The sequence below is a fragment of the Manis pentadactyla genome, chromosome 5, assembly GCF_030020395.1.
Source record: "Manis pentadactyla isolate mManPen7 chromosome 5, mManPen7.hap1, whole genome shotgun sequence".
NCBI classification, from domain to species: domain Eukaryota; kingdom Metazoa; phylum Chordata; class Mammalia; order Pholidota; family Manidae; genus Manis; species Manis pentadactyla.
Window position 1 is genome coordinate 21296299 of NC_080023.1, and position 15677 is coordinate 21311975.

At 37.8% G+C, this 15677-nt stretch overlaps 1 protein-coding gene across 6 annotated transcripts in view; it reads left to right on the forward strand.

The window, feature by feature from the left end:
- The window catches only part of TBC1D19 (TBC1 domain family member 19), a 147442-nt gene that overhangs the window by 23503 nt on the left and 108262 nt on the right, over positions 1–15677 (forward strand). The window lies entirely within an intron of this gene.

Genomic DNA, 15677 nt, shown 5'->3' on the forward strand with positions numbered 1-15677 from the left:
CTAAAAAAAAGTCATTTTAAAAGTGTAAAATAATTTAAACAGAAAAACTTCAAAAACTGTTTAAATAGAAACTTAGTAAGTTGTGTTACGTGCTTCCAACCCTAAATTGTCCTTTGTCTTGATGCAGCCTGGCCCACCTGCCCTGGAGGTAGTCCTTCTGAGAGCCTCACTCACAGTGCTGGGTAGGACTCTGTGACTGACACTGCTGAGGCATTTAATGGAAGATCGCAGAGTCGACCTTCTTTCTTCTTCATAGTCACAGAAATTTGAAAAGTTCAAATACACCCAAGTTCATGAACCCATTATCCAGCTTCAACAATTATCAAACTAGTTCTGCTGCCTCTGAGAAATGTGCTGCTTTGAGTTACCACATTCCACAGCAGTGGATATTAGGCAGATTTTTATTCTTCAACTTTATTTTCATTTACAAAATTCTCAAAATTAGATGGTGAAAGGCAGCAATAGACACAAAAAACATGGAGATATTTGAGGAAATATGTAACATATTTCTATCTCTAGGTGGTAGTTTTAGGGCCAGCAATCAGATAATGTTTATTTATTGTCAATATATCATAAAGCATAATTGTTAAGTATGATACATGTATAAAAGAATTGTTTAATCTTTTGGTGCACAGATATGCACTCAAAAAATAAAAATAAAAGGTGGATCTAAATATTTTTGATGAACTTTGAAAATCTCCAAAAGGTTTTGAGAAGGTACCAGTTTTAGCATATTAGGTATAAGAAAACACTAAAGCTGGTTTCCCATCATAACTGAAAAGAGAAATAGCGAGGTAAATAATAGGTCTGTTCTTAAAGCCTGCTACTAGCAGCTGAGAAAAATGTATGAATGGCAAGTGTATATGTTGTGTATATGTATGATACTCCTCTCCTTTTTTTCTAGTCTTACCCACTAAATCAGGGGTTGACACACTGCAGCCCATGGGCCAAATTTGCTCTGCTACCTATTTTTATATGGTTGACAATCTAATATTTTTTTACATTTTCAATTTGTTGAAAAATCAAAAGAATATCTTGTGATCTATGAAAATTATGGGAATTAGTAAAATATACTTAATTGGAAAATAGTCTTGCTTATTAATTTACATATTGTCTATGGGTGCTTTTGTACTACAGGTCAGAGTTAAGTAGTTGCAGTAGAGACCTTACGACCGACAAAGTCTAAGGTATTTACTGCTTGCCCTTTTATAGGAAGTTTGCTAATCACTGCACAAAATTATTAATTCTTTAACAGAAGAGACTTTTTTTTTCTTTTTTTTGTCCTCAGCATCCAACACAGTGTCTAGACCAAAGAACACTCTCAGTGTTTGTTGAAATAATTGATTTTTTTAACCATAGTCATACTAAATATCTCCTCTATCAGGTTGTATCTACCTATCTTCCTATATTTGTTTTCCTTGAGTCATCTAGTTCTTCAACTCCCTGTTGTTCTGGGCAGTTCTCTCCTCTTAGAATGAAAGCTGCCAAATCTGGATTGCCTAACTACCATTTTGTCATGTTCTCTCCTGTACTTCATAATCTCCTGCCCCATTAGGCCTCTATTCTGTCTGCCATTTCAGTCCTCTGCCTAAGGCAACCTCTACTGTTTACTTTCTCACTTCTCCCAAACTATTGAATACTTTCTAGGAAAATCACAAAAGTTTTGTTTACCATTAGTATAATCTAAGTCCACTTCTTTATCTTAATGGGTTCGTTTTGCAACCTGTCAATCCTTTTATTATCCTGCTTTCCAGTTAGCATTTCCCAAAGTTTTTCCATGCTTGTGCAGTCCCCAGTTTCCCATCCATCTCATTCATTTTAACATTTGTCATTTATTTTATTAAGAATATTCAGGTCATCTCATTCAAGCTTCCACAGCTTTCCTCTTCTTTGCTGCCACATCTTTTTTGGCTCTAGTCCTCTGTGATCAACAATTTATTGTATATTTATTTATTCTGAAGTTATTATGTTATTTCTAAAATGATTGTCTCTTCTGATCTTCCTATTTCTGTTTACTGGTTTCCATCATTATGATAGTAATTTAGACTTGAAATATCTTTGACCTCAGTTTTCCATATCCAGATAGTCATTAAGGTGTATAAATTATTTCTTCTCATAGTTTTATAGCCTTCTCTTCCTTTTTATTATCAAGGCCATTACCATAGTGACCACCGTGATAAAGATGACAATAATGACTATCTTTTCCTTAGTGCTTACTTTGTTTCAGACATTAAATCACATATTTGCCTTATTCTTAACACCTCCCAATCTTTCTCTCCATCTTCTTAGTAACTCTCAATACAATTAACTTTAACTACAAGCAGATGAACCCTTATAATGTATCTCACTGCCTTCTAACACAGTGACTCCCAATTGCCTAACAAAGTAAGTTCCTATTCCAAAACCCAACATTTAAAAATTTTTACTATTTGTCCCCAGCTTCCCTTCCACTTTATCAGTCTCTGCTGTCTTATAACTGTCCTATGTGCCCTTCCAAATGAGTCATTTTGCCTTTCCCTCTTGCATCCTTAGCACTTACTTTGTTTTCTTGTCATGGAAAACATACCTGCTTTTCATTATGAAAATCCCATCCACTTTGTGAGGGTCAGCTCAGAGAACATCTCTTCTCTGATGTTATTAGTCCTGTTGAAAAGATCTCCCTCTCTCTTGAACTCTTGTAGCACACTATCATTTTATGGCCCTGTCTCACCTGAGGGGGATTGCCCCTGGGCAAGTTTACTCTGGATTTGGTGAACCCTAATAACAACAACTGAACATTAGGGGTAAAAGGGTACCAAGCTTTCTTCTCACTGTGGCAGGTCAAGTGCTAGAGTCACTCTGCCTCTGGGTTGTTCACAATCTGTCTCTGTCTCTGCCACCAGACAGAGCACTGAGGGAAGCTCTTTATATAGTAACACTGACAATAGTGGCTCATTGCCAACAGGTGTAAGCATTAGCCTACTCAATAGGCCAATTACATCATCAAACTGTTTAAATCAGGTGAGGATCTGGCCATAGGAACTTTCATTTTCCTACAGGCCCTTATCACAAATAGCATGCAATTATAATAATTTCTGTATGCATCTTCCTGACTTTTGTTATAAGCTTCTTGAAAGCAGTAGCAATTTTTTTATTAAAGTATCATTAATATACAATCTTATGATGGTTTTAAATATACAACCCAGTGGTCCAACTTTCACCCATATTATCAAATCCTTACTCCCTCCATTGTGGGCACAGTCAACATAGTAAGATGTTATAGAGTCATTAATTGTATTCTCCATGCTAACATCCCCATGACCTACCTATATTGTGATTGTGAATTATTGTGCCCCTTAATCCCATTCTCCCTTCCCTGCTATCCTCCCCAACCCCTTTTCTTTGGTAATCACTAGTCCCTTCTTGATGTCCATGAGTCTACTGCTCTTTTGTCCCTTCTGTTTTGCTTTGTTTTTATACTCCACATATAAGTAAATCATTTGGTATTTGTCTTTCTCTGCCTGGCTTATTTCACCGAGCCTAATACCCTCTAGATCTATCCATGTTGTTGCAAATGGCAGGATTTCTTTTCTTTTTATGGCTGAATAATATTCCACTGTGTATATGTACCACATCTTTGTTATTCATTCATCTAATAATCGACACTTAGGTTGCTTCCATATCTTGACTATTGTAAATAATACAGCAGTTAACATAGGAGTGCATGTCTTTTTGAATCAGGTATCTTGTTTTCTTTGTGTAAATTCGTAGGAGTGGAATTCCTGGGTATTTTTATTTTTAGTTTTTTGAGGAAGCTCCGTATTGCTTTCCTTAGTGTCTGCATCAGTTTACATTCCCACCAACAGTGTAAGAGGGTTACTCTTTCTCCACATCCTCCCCAGATTTGTTGTTTCTTGTCTTTTGGATGTTGGCCGTCCTAACTTGTGTGAGGTGATATGTCGTTGTGGTTTTAATTTGCATTTTGCTGATGATGAGTGATGTGGAACATCTTTTCATGTGCCTATTGGCCATCTGTATTTCTTCTTTGGATAAATGTCTGTTTAGGTCCTCTGCCCATTTTTAATCGCTTATTTGTTTTTTTGGTGTTGAGGCATATGAGTTCTTTATATATTTTGGATGTTAACCCCTTGCCAGATAAATCATTTCCAAATATATTATCCTATACTGTAAGAAGCCTTTTTGTTCTGCTAATGGTGTCCTTTGCTGTACAGAAGCTTCTTAGTTTCATGTATTCCCACTTGTTGATTTTTTATTTAGTTTCCCTTGCCTGAGGAGATTTGTTAAGGAAAAAGTTGCTTATGTTTATATTCAAGAGATTTTTGCCTGTTTTCTTCTAAGAGTTTTATGGTTTCATGTCTAACATTCAGGTCTTTGATCCATTTTGAGTTTACTTTTGTCTATGGAGTTAGGCAATAATCCAGTTTCATTCTCTTACATGTACTTGTCTAGTTTTACAGCACCAGTTGTTGAAGAAGCTGTCATTTCCCCATTGTATGTCCATGGCTCCTTTATCATTTATTAATTGGCCATATATGTGTGGGTTTATATCTGGGCTCTCTATTCTGTTTCATTGATCTATGGCTCTGTTCTTGTGCTGGTACCAAATTGTTTTGATTACTGTGGCTTTGTAGTAGAGCTTCAAGTCAGGGAGCATAATTCCCCCAACTTTGTTCTTCTTTCTCAGGATTGCTTTGGCTATTCAGGATCTTTTGTGGTTCCATATGAATTTTAGAACTATTTGTTTTAATTCACTGAAGAAAGCTGTTGGTACTTTGATAGGGATTGCATTGAATCTGTAAATTGCTTTGGGCAGGATGGCCATTTTGAGAATATTAAATCTTCCTATCCATGAGCATGGGAAAGATTTCCATTTATTAGTGCCTTCTTTAATTTCCCTCGTGAGGGTCTTGTAGTTTTCAGAATAAAGGTGTTTCAGTTTCACCTCCTTGGTTAGGTTTATTCCTATGTATTTTATTCTTTTTGATGCAGTTGTAAATCAAGTTGTTTTCCTGATTTCCCTTTCTGCTAATTCTTTGTTAGTATAGAGGAATGCAACAGATTTCTGTGTATTAATTTTGTATCCTGCAACTTTGCTGAATTTAGCTATTAGTTCTAGTAGTTTTGGGGTGGATTCTTTAGGGTTTTTTATGTACAATGTCATGTCACCTGCAAAGAGTAACAGTTTAACCAAAACCAAAATCAGACAAAGACACCACAAAGAAAGAAAATTATAGACCAATATCCCTGATGAACATAGATGTAAAAGTCCTCAACAAAATATTAGTAGATTTCCTGTTTCTTCCTGGGTCAGTCTTGGAAGGTTGTATTTTTCTGGAAAGTTGTCCATTTTTTCCAGTTTGTCCAATTTGTTGGAATATTATTTTTAATAGTATTCTCTAATAATTCTTTGTACTTATATGATGTTTGTTATGATTATTCCTTTTCTGTTTCTGATTCTGTTTATGTGTGTACACTGTCTTTTCTTCTTGATGAGTCTGGCTAGGGGTTTATCTATTTTGTTTATTTTTTCAAAGAACTAGCTCCTGGTTTCATTGATTCTTTCTATTTATTTCTACTCTGATCTTTATTATGTTCCTCCTTCTACTTACTTTAGGCTTCATTTGTTCTTCTTTTTCTAATTTCCTTAATTGTGAGTTTATACTGTTTATTCGGAATTGTTCTTGTTTCTTGAGGTAAGCCTATATTTCTGTGTACTTTCTTCTAAGAACTGCCTTCATTGCATCCCACAGGTTTTGGGCTGTTGAGTTGTTTTAATTTTAATTTGTCTTCATATAGTGCTTGATATCTGTTTTTATTTGGTTATCGATCTATTGATTATTTAGAAGCATGTTGTTTAGTTCCATGTGTTTGTAGGCTTTTTTTTTCTTTGTGTAATTTATTTCTAGTTTCATACCATTGTGGTCATATTCTACTTTTTGTGTATCTCTTGACTGTTTATGTACATAGTGTATTTAATTTTGTACTTGCTTGGTAATTGATCTACTACCTTTACTGTGAGTTTGTTTTCACTGGTGAAAGCTATTTAGCCTTAGAAACATTGTCATCTAGAGAATTCCCTTTAACATATCCTGTAGGACTAGCTTAGTGGTAGTGAATTCATTTCAACTTATGTTTTCGGAAAATTGTTTAATCCCTGCTTCAAATTTAAATGATAATCTTGTAGGACAGAGTATTCTTAGTTGGAGGTCCTTCTGATTCATTACATTAAATATATCATGCCACTTCCTTCTGACCTGTAATGTTTCTGCTGAGAGGTCTGCCAATAGCCTGATGGGGTTTCATTTATCATCTTTTTCTCTCTGGCTGCTTTTAATACTTTCTCCTTGTCCTTGATCTTTGCCATTTTAATTATATGTCTTGGTGTTGTCTTCCTAGGGTTCCTTTTGTTAGGTGCTCTCTGTATTTTCATGACCTTAGTATCTATTTCCTTCCCCAGTTTTGGGAAGTTTTCAACAATTACTTCCTCAAAGAAACTTTCTATCCCTTTCTCTACCTTTTCTCTTTCTTGTACCCCTAGCAAATATTGTTCCATTTGGATTGGTCACACAGTTCTCTTATTATTCTTTCATTTCTGAAGATCTTTTTTTATCTCTGTTTTTTGGCTTCATTGTTTTCTTACTCCCTAATTTCTAGATCATTTATAATGAAAGCAGTAACAATTTGAAAACATTTTTGTATATCCATTATATCTAGTATACTAACCTTTATGTAGCATGAGCTTATTAAGTTTATATTGAATTAATAATAAAGGTATTTGCCATGTCTTCTACCAATTATTACAGTATTCATTTAGAAGATGCTTCCTGAATACCTGCTAGTAGAAGACACTCTGCTAAGTGCTATGAAGATTCAGCAATAAATTAGATACAATTCTGCTTTTAGGTAACCTCATGGTTTAATAATTGAAAGAAGACTTGGACACAAGTAGCTATAATATAATATAGGAAGTGCTGTGTGCTAGGAAGTTTTGTAGGAGGACTGAGAAGATGCTGGGGATAGGTGGTATTTTTTTGTTGTTTTTTGCTCTTTACAATAAAAAAAAATCTTTGATTCTAATTAAAACATCCAGTTAGTGTTTCTTTCCCTTTTTATTTGGTAAAACATGTGGGCAGAAAATATTTCTGGAGCTATAGTCTGGAAAATTTTGATTCCTTTTTTTTTCCTATTAAATTTTTATGAGTTATTTTAACTTTACTTAGCTCTTGATTATGTCTTCAGAGTTTGGATGTAAGTCAGCTCTCTGCAATTTTTGGCAAGCTAAGGGAAAGAGCCTTCTTATACTGCATTAATATTTCCCAAAGTGTTTTCTGCTGAATACTAGCCCTGAGAGATGCTCCACAAAAAAGTGTTCCATGGACAAATAAGTTTGGGAATTGAGGCACACACTGCCTTCCTCTTGGTGTGAATAACAGTTTATTTTATTATTTTTAATAGACTTGACTTTTTACAAGAGTTTTAGATTTAGCGAAAAACTGAGAAGATAGTATAGGAAGTTTCTGTAGGTCCCATACCTAGTTTCCCCTATTATTAACATCTTACATTAGTATGGTACATTTGTTACAGTTAGTAAACCAATATTGGGACATTAAAGATCAGACTTTATTCAGATTTCCTTAGTGTTAACCTAGTGTACTCTTTCTGTTCCAGGATCCCATCCAGTAAACTACATTACATTTGGTTCTCATGTCTCCTTAGGCTCCTCTTGGCTTTGACAGTTTCTCAGACTTTCCTTGTTTTTGATGACCTTGACAATTTTGAGAAGTACTGGTCAGATATTTTCTAGAATATCCCTCTGTTGGAATTTATCTGTTTTGTTTTTCTCATGGTTAGACTGGGGCTGTGGGTTTTTAGAGGAAGATCACAGATAATAAAGTGGAATTTATATTCATCACATCATATGAGAGTTCATACTATCAATATGATTTATCACTGTTGATGTTTACCTTCACTGCCTGGCTGAGGGAGAATTTGTGAGTTTTTTCCACTGTAAAATCACTCTTTATTCCTCCCTTTGTATACTGTACTCTTTGGAAGCAAGTCGCTATATATGGTCCACACTTAAGGCTTAAGGAGGGGCAGTTATGTTCCACGTTCTTGAAGGGGGAGTATCTACAGAAATTATTTGGAATTTTTATGCATGGAAAATTTTCTGTTGTCTCTTCCCTTTCCCCCTGTTTATTTATTTAGTCAATCATTTATTTATAGCAGTATGGACTCATGGATATTTATTTTATTCCTTGGGTTTTAATATAATACTCCTTACTTTTGTTGCTCACAATTTGTTTTGACATGTTAAAGACTGAGAGAAGTTCTGCAGTAAAGAAACTGTTTAATTTTATTTAAAATAGTGTTATTCAAACTTATGTGACCATGAAACTCTACTTCCATGTAAAATAATTTGGGAATTACTTTGCTTCATCTTTCAGAGAAAGTAGTGTTTGCAGAAACTGATATATAGTGTGATAAATATATGTACATGAGTTTTCTTGTAAAAATTACTAGTAAACACATAGAGCTCTAATTATGTCCCAGGTACCATTCTAGTGCTTTATAAGTATTTACTATTTAATATTCATGACAAGCCTTTGAGGTGAGTTACTCATATGATCTTAAATAGGCCCAACTTCCACAAAACTAGTAAGTGCAGGAGTTGGATTTTGAACCTCCGCAGTGTGGCCCCAGAATTTGCACTATCTGATGATATTCAAGCCTATTTCTCTATCCAGTTAAGAAATGCTCAGGCAAGCTCAAGTTATGTGATGTGGTTTAATTTAGCCTGTTTTCTTTCAATCCAGTAACCTAAACAAAAATGAGACTTTTGTTAGATTTATATTACTTCAATTCTCATCCCTTTCCTAATGGTTTTTCTGCCTTCTGCATTGTAACTGCATTTCTTAAAACTTCCAAGACTTTTAACATACAACTCCAACTCCTTACTTTTTTTCTTTTTTGGTATCATTAATCTACAATTACATGAAGAACATTATGTTTACCAGACTACCCCTTTCACCAAGTCCCCCCCCCCACATACCCCTTCACAGTCGCTATCCATCAGCATAGTAAGATGCTGTAAAATCATTACTTGCCTTCTCTGTGTTGTAGAGCCCGCCCCGTACCCCCCCAGCATTATACATGCTAATTGTAATGCCCCCTTTCTTTTTACCACCCTTATCCCTCCCTTCCCATCCATCCTCCCCAGTCCCTTTCCCTTTGGTAACTGTTAGTCCTTTCATGGGTTCTATGATTCTGCTGCTGTTTTGTTCCTTCAGTTTCTCTTTGTTCTTCTACTCCACATATGAGTGAAATCATTTGGTACTTGTCTTTCTCCATCTGGCTTATTTCACTGAGTATAATACCCTCTAGCTCCATCCATGTTGTTGCAAATGGTAGAAATTGTTTTCTTCTTATGGCTGAATAATATTCAATTGTGTATATGTACCACATCTTCTTTATTCATTCATCTACTGATGGACACTTAGGTTGCTTCCATTTCTTGGCTATTGTAAATAGTGCTGCGATAAACTAGGGGTGCATATGTCTTTTTCAAACTGGGCTGCTGCATTCTTAGGGTAAATTCCTAGAAGTGGAATTCCTGGGTCAAACGGTACTTCTATTTTGAGCATTTTGAGGAAACTCCATACTGCTTTCCACAATGGTTGAACTAATTTACATTCCCACCAGCAGTGTAGGAGGGTTCCCCTTTCTCCACAACCTCGCCAACATTTGCTGTTGTTTCTCTTTTGGATGGTAGCCATCCTTACTGGTGTGAGGTGATATCTCATTGTGGTTTTAATTTGCATTTCTCTGATGACAAGCGATGTGGAGCATCTTTTCATGTGTCTGTTGGCCATCTGAATTTCTTCTTTTGAGAACTGTCTATTCAGCTCCTCTCCCCATTTTTTAATTGGATTATTTGCTTTCTGTTTGTTGAGGTGCATGAGCTCTTTATATATTTTGGATATCAACCCTTTATCAGATCTGTCATTTATGAATATATTCTCCCATATTGTAGGATACCTTTTTGTTCTACTGATGGTGTCCTTTGCTGTACAGAAGCTTTTCAGCTGGATATAGTCCCACCTGTTCATTTTTGCTTTTGTTTTCCTTGCCCGGGGAGATATGTTCGTGAAAAAGTCACTCATGTTTATGTCTAAGAGATTTTTGCCTATGTTTTTTTCTAAGAGTTTTATGGTTTCATGACTTACATTCAGATCTTTGATCTATTTTGAATTTACTTTTGTGTATGGGGTTAGACGGTGATCCAGTTTCATTCTCTTACATGTAGCTGTCCAGTTTTGCCAGCACCATCTGTTGAAGGGACTGTCATTTCCCCATTGTATGTCCATGGCTCCTTTATCGTATATTAATTGACCATATATGTTTGGGTTAATGTTTGGAGTCTCTATTCTGTTCCACTGGTCTGTGGCTCTGTTCTTGTGCCAGTACCAAATTGTCTTGATTACTATGGCTTTGTAGTAGAGCTTGAAGTTGGGAAGTGAGATCCTCCCCACTTTATTCTTCCTTCTCAGGATTGCTTTGGCTATTTGGGGTCTTTTGTGGTTCCATATGGATTTTTGAACTATTTGTTCCAGTTCGATGAAGAATGCTGTTGGTAATTTGATAGGGATTGCATTGAATCTGTATATTGCTTTAGGCAGGATGACCATTTTGACGATATTAATTCTTCCTAGCCAGGAGCATAGAATGAGTTTCCATTTGTTAGTGTCCTCTTTAATTTCTCTTAAGAGTGACTTGTAGTTTTCAGGGTATAGGTCTTTCACTTCTTTGGTTAGGTTTATTCCTAGGTATTTTATTCTTTTTGATGCTATTGTGAATGGAATTGTTCTCCTGATTTCTCTTTCTATTAGTTCATTGTTAGTATATAGGAAAGCCACAGATTTCTGTGTGTTAATTTTGTATCCTGCAACTTTGCTGAATTCTGATATTAGTTCTAGTAGTTTTGCAGTGGAGTCTTTAGGGTTTTGTGTGTACAATATCATGTCATCATCTGCAAATAGTGACAGTTTGACTTCTTCTTTACCAATCTGGATTCCTTGTATTTCTTTGTTTTGTCTAATTGCCATGGCTAGGATATCCAGTACTATGTTGAATAACAGTAGGGAGAGTGGACATCCCTGTCTTGTTCCCGATCTCAAAGAAAAGCTTTCAGCCACTTGCTGTTCAGTATGATGTTAGCTGTGGATTTATCATATATGGCCTTTATTATGTTGAGGTACTTGCCCTCTATGTCCATTTTGTTGAGAGTTTTTATCATGAATAGATGTTGTATTTTGTTGAATGCTTGTTCAGCATCTATGGAGAAGATCATGTGGTTTTTGTCCTTCTTTGTTGATGTGATGGATGATGTTGATGGATTTTCAAACACTGTAACATCCTTGCATCCCTGGGATGAATCCTACTTGGTCATGGTGTTTGATCCTTTTGATGTATTTTTGAATTTGGTTTGCTAATATTTTGTTGAGTATTTTTGCATCTATGTTCATCAGGGATATTGCTCTGTACTTTTCTTTTTTGGTATTCTTTGCCTGGTTTTGGTATTAGGGTGATGTTGGCCTCATAGAATGAGTTTGGGGGTATTCCCTCCTCTTCTATTTTTTGGAAAACTTTAAGGAGAATTGGTATTATGTCTTCTCTGTATGTCTGATAAAATCCCGAGGTAAATCCATCTGTCCTGGGTGTTTTGTTCTTGGGTAGTTTTTTGATTACAGCTTCAATTTTGTTACTGGTAATTGGTCTGTTTAGATTTTCTGTTTCTTTCTGAGTCAGTCTTGGAAGGTTGTATTTTTCTAGGAAGTTTTCCATTTCTCCTGGGTTTTCCAGCTTGTTAGCATATAGGTTTTCATAGTATTCTTTAATAATTCTTTCTAATTCTGTGGGGTCTGTCGTGATTTTTCCTTTCTCATTTCTGATTCTGTTGATGTGTGTTGATTCTCTTTTTCTCTTAATAAGTCTGGCTAGAGGCTTGTCTATTTTATTTTCTCAAATAATCAGCTCTTGGTTTCATTGATTTTTTTCTATTATTTTATTCTTCTCAATTTTATTTATTTCTTCTCTGATCTTTATTATGTCCCTCCGTCTGCTGACCTTAGGCCTCATTTGTTCTTCTTTTTCCAATTTTGATAATTGTGACATTAGACTATTCATTTGGAATTGTTCTTCCTTCTTTAAATATGCCTGGATTGCTATATGCTTTCCTCTTAAGACTGCTTTTGCTGCGTCCCACAGATGTTGGGGCTTTGTGGTGGTGTTGTCATTTGTTTCCATATATTGCTGGATCTCCATTTTGATTTGGTCATTGATCCATTGATTATTTAGGAGCGTGTTGTTAAGCCTCCATGTGTTTGTGAGCCTTTTTGCTTTCTTTGTACAGTTTATTTCTAGTTTTATGCCTTTGTGGTCTGAAAAGTTGGTTGGTAGGATTTCAATCTTTTGGAATTTACTGAGGCTCTTTTTGTGGCCTAGTATGTGGTCTATTCTGGAGAATGTTCCATGTGCACTTGAGAAGAATGTGTATCCTGTTGCTTTTGGATGTAGAGTTCTATAGATGTCTATTAGGTCCATCTGTTCTAGCATGTTGTTCAGTGCCTCTGTGTCCTTACTTATTTTCTGTCTGGTGGATCTGTCCTTTGGAGTGAGTGGTGTGTTGAAGTCTCCCAAAATGAATGCATTACCTTCTATTTCCTTCTTTAGTTCTGTTAGTATTTGTTTCACATATGTTGGTGCTCCTGTATTGGGTGCATATATGTTTATAATGGTTATATCCTCTTGTTGGACTGAGCCCTTTATCATTATGTAATGTCCTTGTTTATCTCTTGTTACTTTCTTTGTTTTGAAGTCTATTTTGTCTGATACTAGTACTGCAACACCTGCTTTTTTCTCGCTATTGTTTGCATGGAACTTCTTTTTCCGTCCCTTGACTTTTAATTTTTGCATGTCTTTGGGTTTGAGGTGAGTCTCTTGTAAGCAGCATATAGATGGGTCTCACTTTTTTATCCATTATTTTAATCTGTGTCTTTTGATTGGTGCATTCAGTCCATTTACATTTAGTGTGATTATTGAATGATATATACTTATTGTCATTGCAGGCTTTAAGTTTGTGGTTACCAAAGGTTCAAGGTTAGCTTCCTTACTACCTTTCTGTCTTACTTAACTCACTTATTGAGCTATTACAAACACAGTCTGATGATTCTTTGTTTCTCTCCCTTCTTATTCCTCCTCCTCCATTCTTCATATGTTGGGTGTTTTTTTCTGTGCTCTTTTTAGGAGTGCTCCCATCTAGAGCAGTGCCTCTAAGATACCCTGTAGAGGTGGTTTGTGGGAGGCAAATTCCCTCAACTTTTGCTTGTCTGGGAATTGTTTAATCCCTCCTTCATATTTAAATAATAATCGTGCTGAATACAGTATTCTTGGTTCAAGGCCCTTCTGTTTCTTTGCATTAAATATGTCATGCCATTCTCTTCTGGCCTGTAAGGTTTCTGTTGAGAAGTCTGATGATATCTTGGTATGTTTTCCTTTGCAGGTGACCTTTTTTCTCTCTGTGGCTGCCTTTAGTACTCTGTCCTTGTCCTTGATCTTTGCTATTTTAATTATTATGTGTCTTGGTGTTGTCCTCTTTGGGTCCCTTCTGTTGCGAGTTCTGTGTGCTTCTGTGGTCTGAGCAGCTATTTCCTCCCCCATTTGAGGGAAGTTCTCAGCAATTATTTCTTCAAAGACACTTTCTATTCCTTTTTCTCTCTCTTCTTCTTCTGGCACCCCTATAATGCAGATATTATTCCATTTGGATTGGTCACACAGTTCTCTTAATATTGTTTCATTTCTGGAGATCCTTTTATCTCTCTCTGCATCAGCTTCTATGTGTTCCTGTTCTCTGGTTTCTATTCCATTAATGGCCTCTTGCATACCATCCATTCTCCTTTTAAGTCCTTCCAGAGATTGTTTTATTTCTGTAGTCTCCCTCTGTACTTGCACCTTTAGCTCTTGCATATTTCTCTGGAAATCCATCATCATTTTTATGATTTTTATTTTGAAATCTTTTTCAGGGAGACTGGTTAGGTCTGTCTCTGCAGATCCTCTCTCAGGGGTTGTCTGCTCTCTTTTGGACTCGACTAAATTTTTCTACCTTTTCATGGTGATAGCGGTGGATGTAGGCAGGTTGTGGGTGTGTCAGCTGGGAGAAGAAAGTCCTTTCCTACTTGCTGGATGCCTTGCCCTTCTCCGCTGCCTCTGACAGTTACCTGCACTCCTGGAGCAGCCACCGGGTTATTCCCCTAAGCTGCTGTGGGTGGGGTCTCTGTCAGAGCCATGCAGAGCCCTACGGGGAGTGGCAAGCATGCCGGGTGTGCTCCTCCACAATAGCAGTTCCCTTGCTGGGCAGCTATGTGCTGGCAGCAGCCTTTGGGTCTAGCCCAGGTGGCTGTGCATTGGGCTGGGATTCCAGTCGGCTACCGGGAGCGCGGCTGCTCCTCTGCCACCGCCGCAGGCTCCTGCGAGCCTCTCCTGTGCCTCTCTAGCACCCCCATCGCTGGTACCCGCGGGTCGCTCCTGGGCCGCTCAGTCGCTGTTGCCACGGGCTCACACGGATCTCTCCCGGGTCCCTCTGGTGCCCTGTCCGCCAGCGCACATGGGCTGCTCCTGGGCCACTCGGTCACTGCCGTGGCATGCTCACACAGCTCACTCCCGATCCCCTCTGGTACTGCCCGCATGCGTGGGCCGCTCCCAGCCCCCTGTGGCACCACTGCCCCCGCCGCGCGCTGCAGCTCTCCCACTACTGGGCCGGTGTGTTGGGTTCTGTGCCTGTTGGGGGAACGACTGGCACACTGCTTAGTGCCATGAGGGGCTTCAGAGCTGTGCTGCCGCCCAGGGGATTAGTGCGCCTAAAGTTCCCTGGGATTCCCAGCTGCTGGCTAAGTGTGCTGGGATGACTTCTTCCACCTGTGGGGTCTCTGTCTCTTTAAGACTTGCAAAGAGCGCTCGCTTTTCTTTTGTCTCAGGGGCACCGGTTGTGGGGACCTGCCTGCAGGGTTTTGTTTTTCCGTTTCTCTAATATCCAGCACCCCATGCACCTTGTGTCTGCGCTCCAGGTGCAGATTTCTAGAGCTGGTTGTTTAGCAGTCCTGGGCTTTCACTCCCTTCCCATTCTCACTCCTTTCTTCCTGCCAGGTTCTGGGGTGGGGGGTTGTTCGGGTATCGCCAGACTGCCGCTTGTATCTTACCCCCTTCATATGACGTTGAGTTCTCGCAGATGTCGATGTATCCTGGCTGTTGTACTGTATCCACTGGTGTCTCTTTTAGGAATAGTTGTATTTATTGTATTTTCATAAATATATATGTTTTTGGGAGGAGATTTCCTCTGAACTACTCATGCCGCCATCTTGGCTCTGCCCCTCCTTACTTTTGTTTTTAATGTTGTAAATGATCTTGCCCCTCTTTGCCTCCACACACTGTCTTTCCCCACCCTGTCATTCCCCGCCCCACTTTCCACACACATATGCTTTCTCTCTCTCATCACACTTGACCTTCCTCAGTCATTCCAGCAGAACTGTTTGCTTCTGCTGTTGCTTCTGCCTGAAACTGCCTTTCCACAAATCCCATATATTTCTGACTAACCCACACATTCTGCAGGTATCAGATTACAT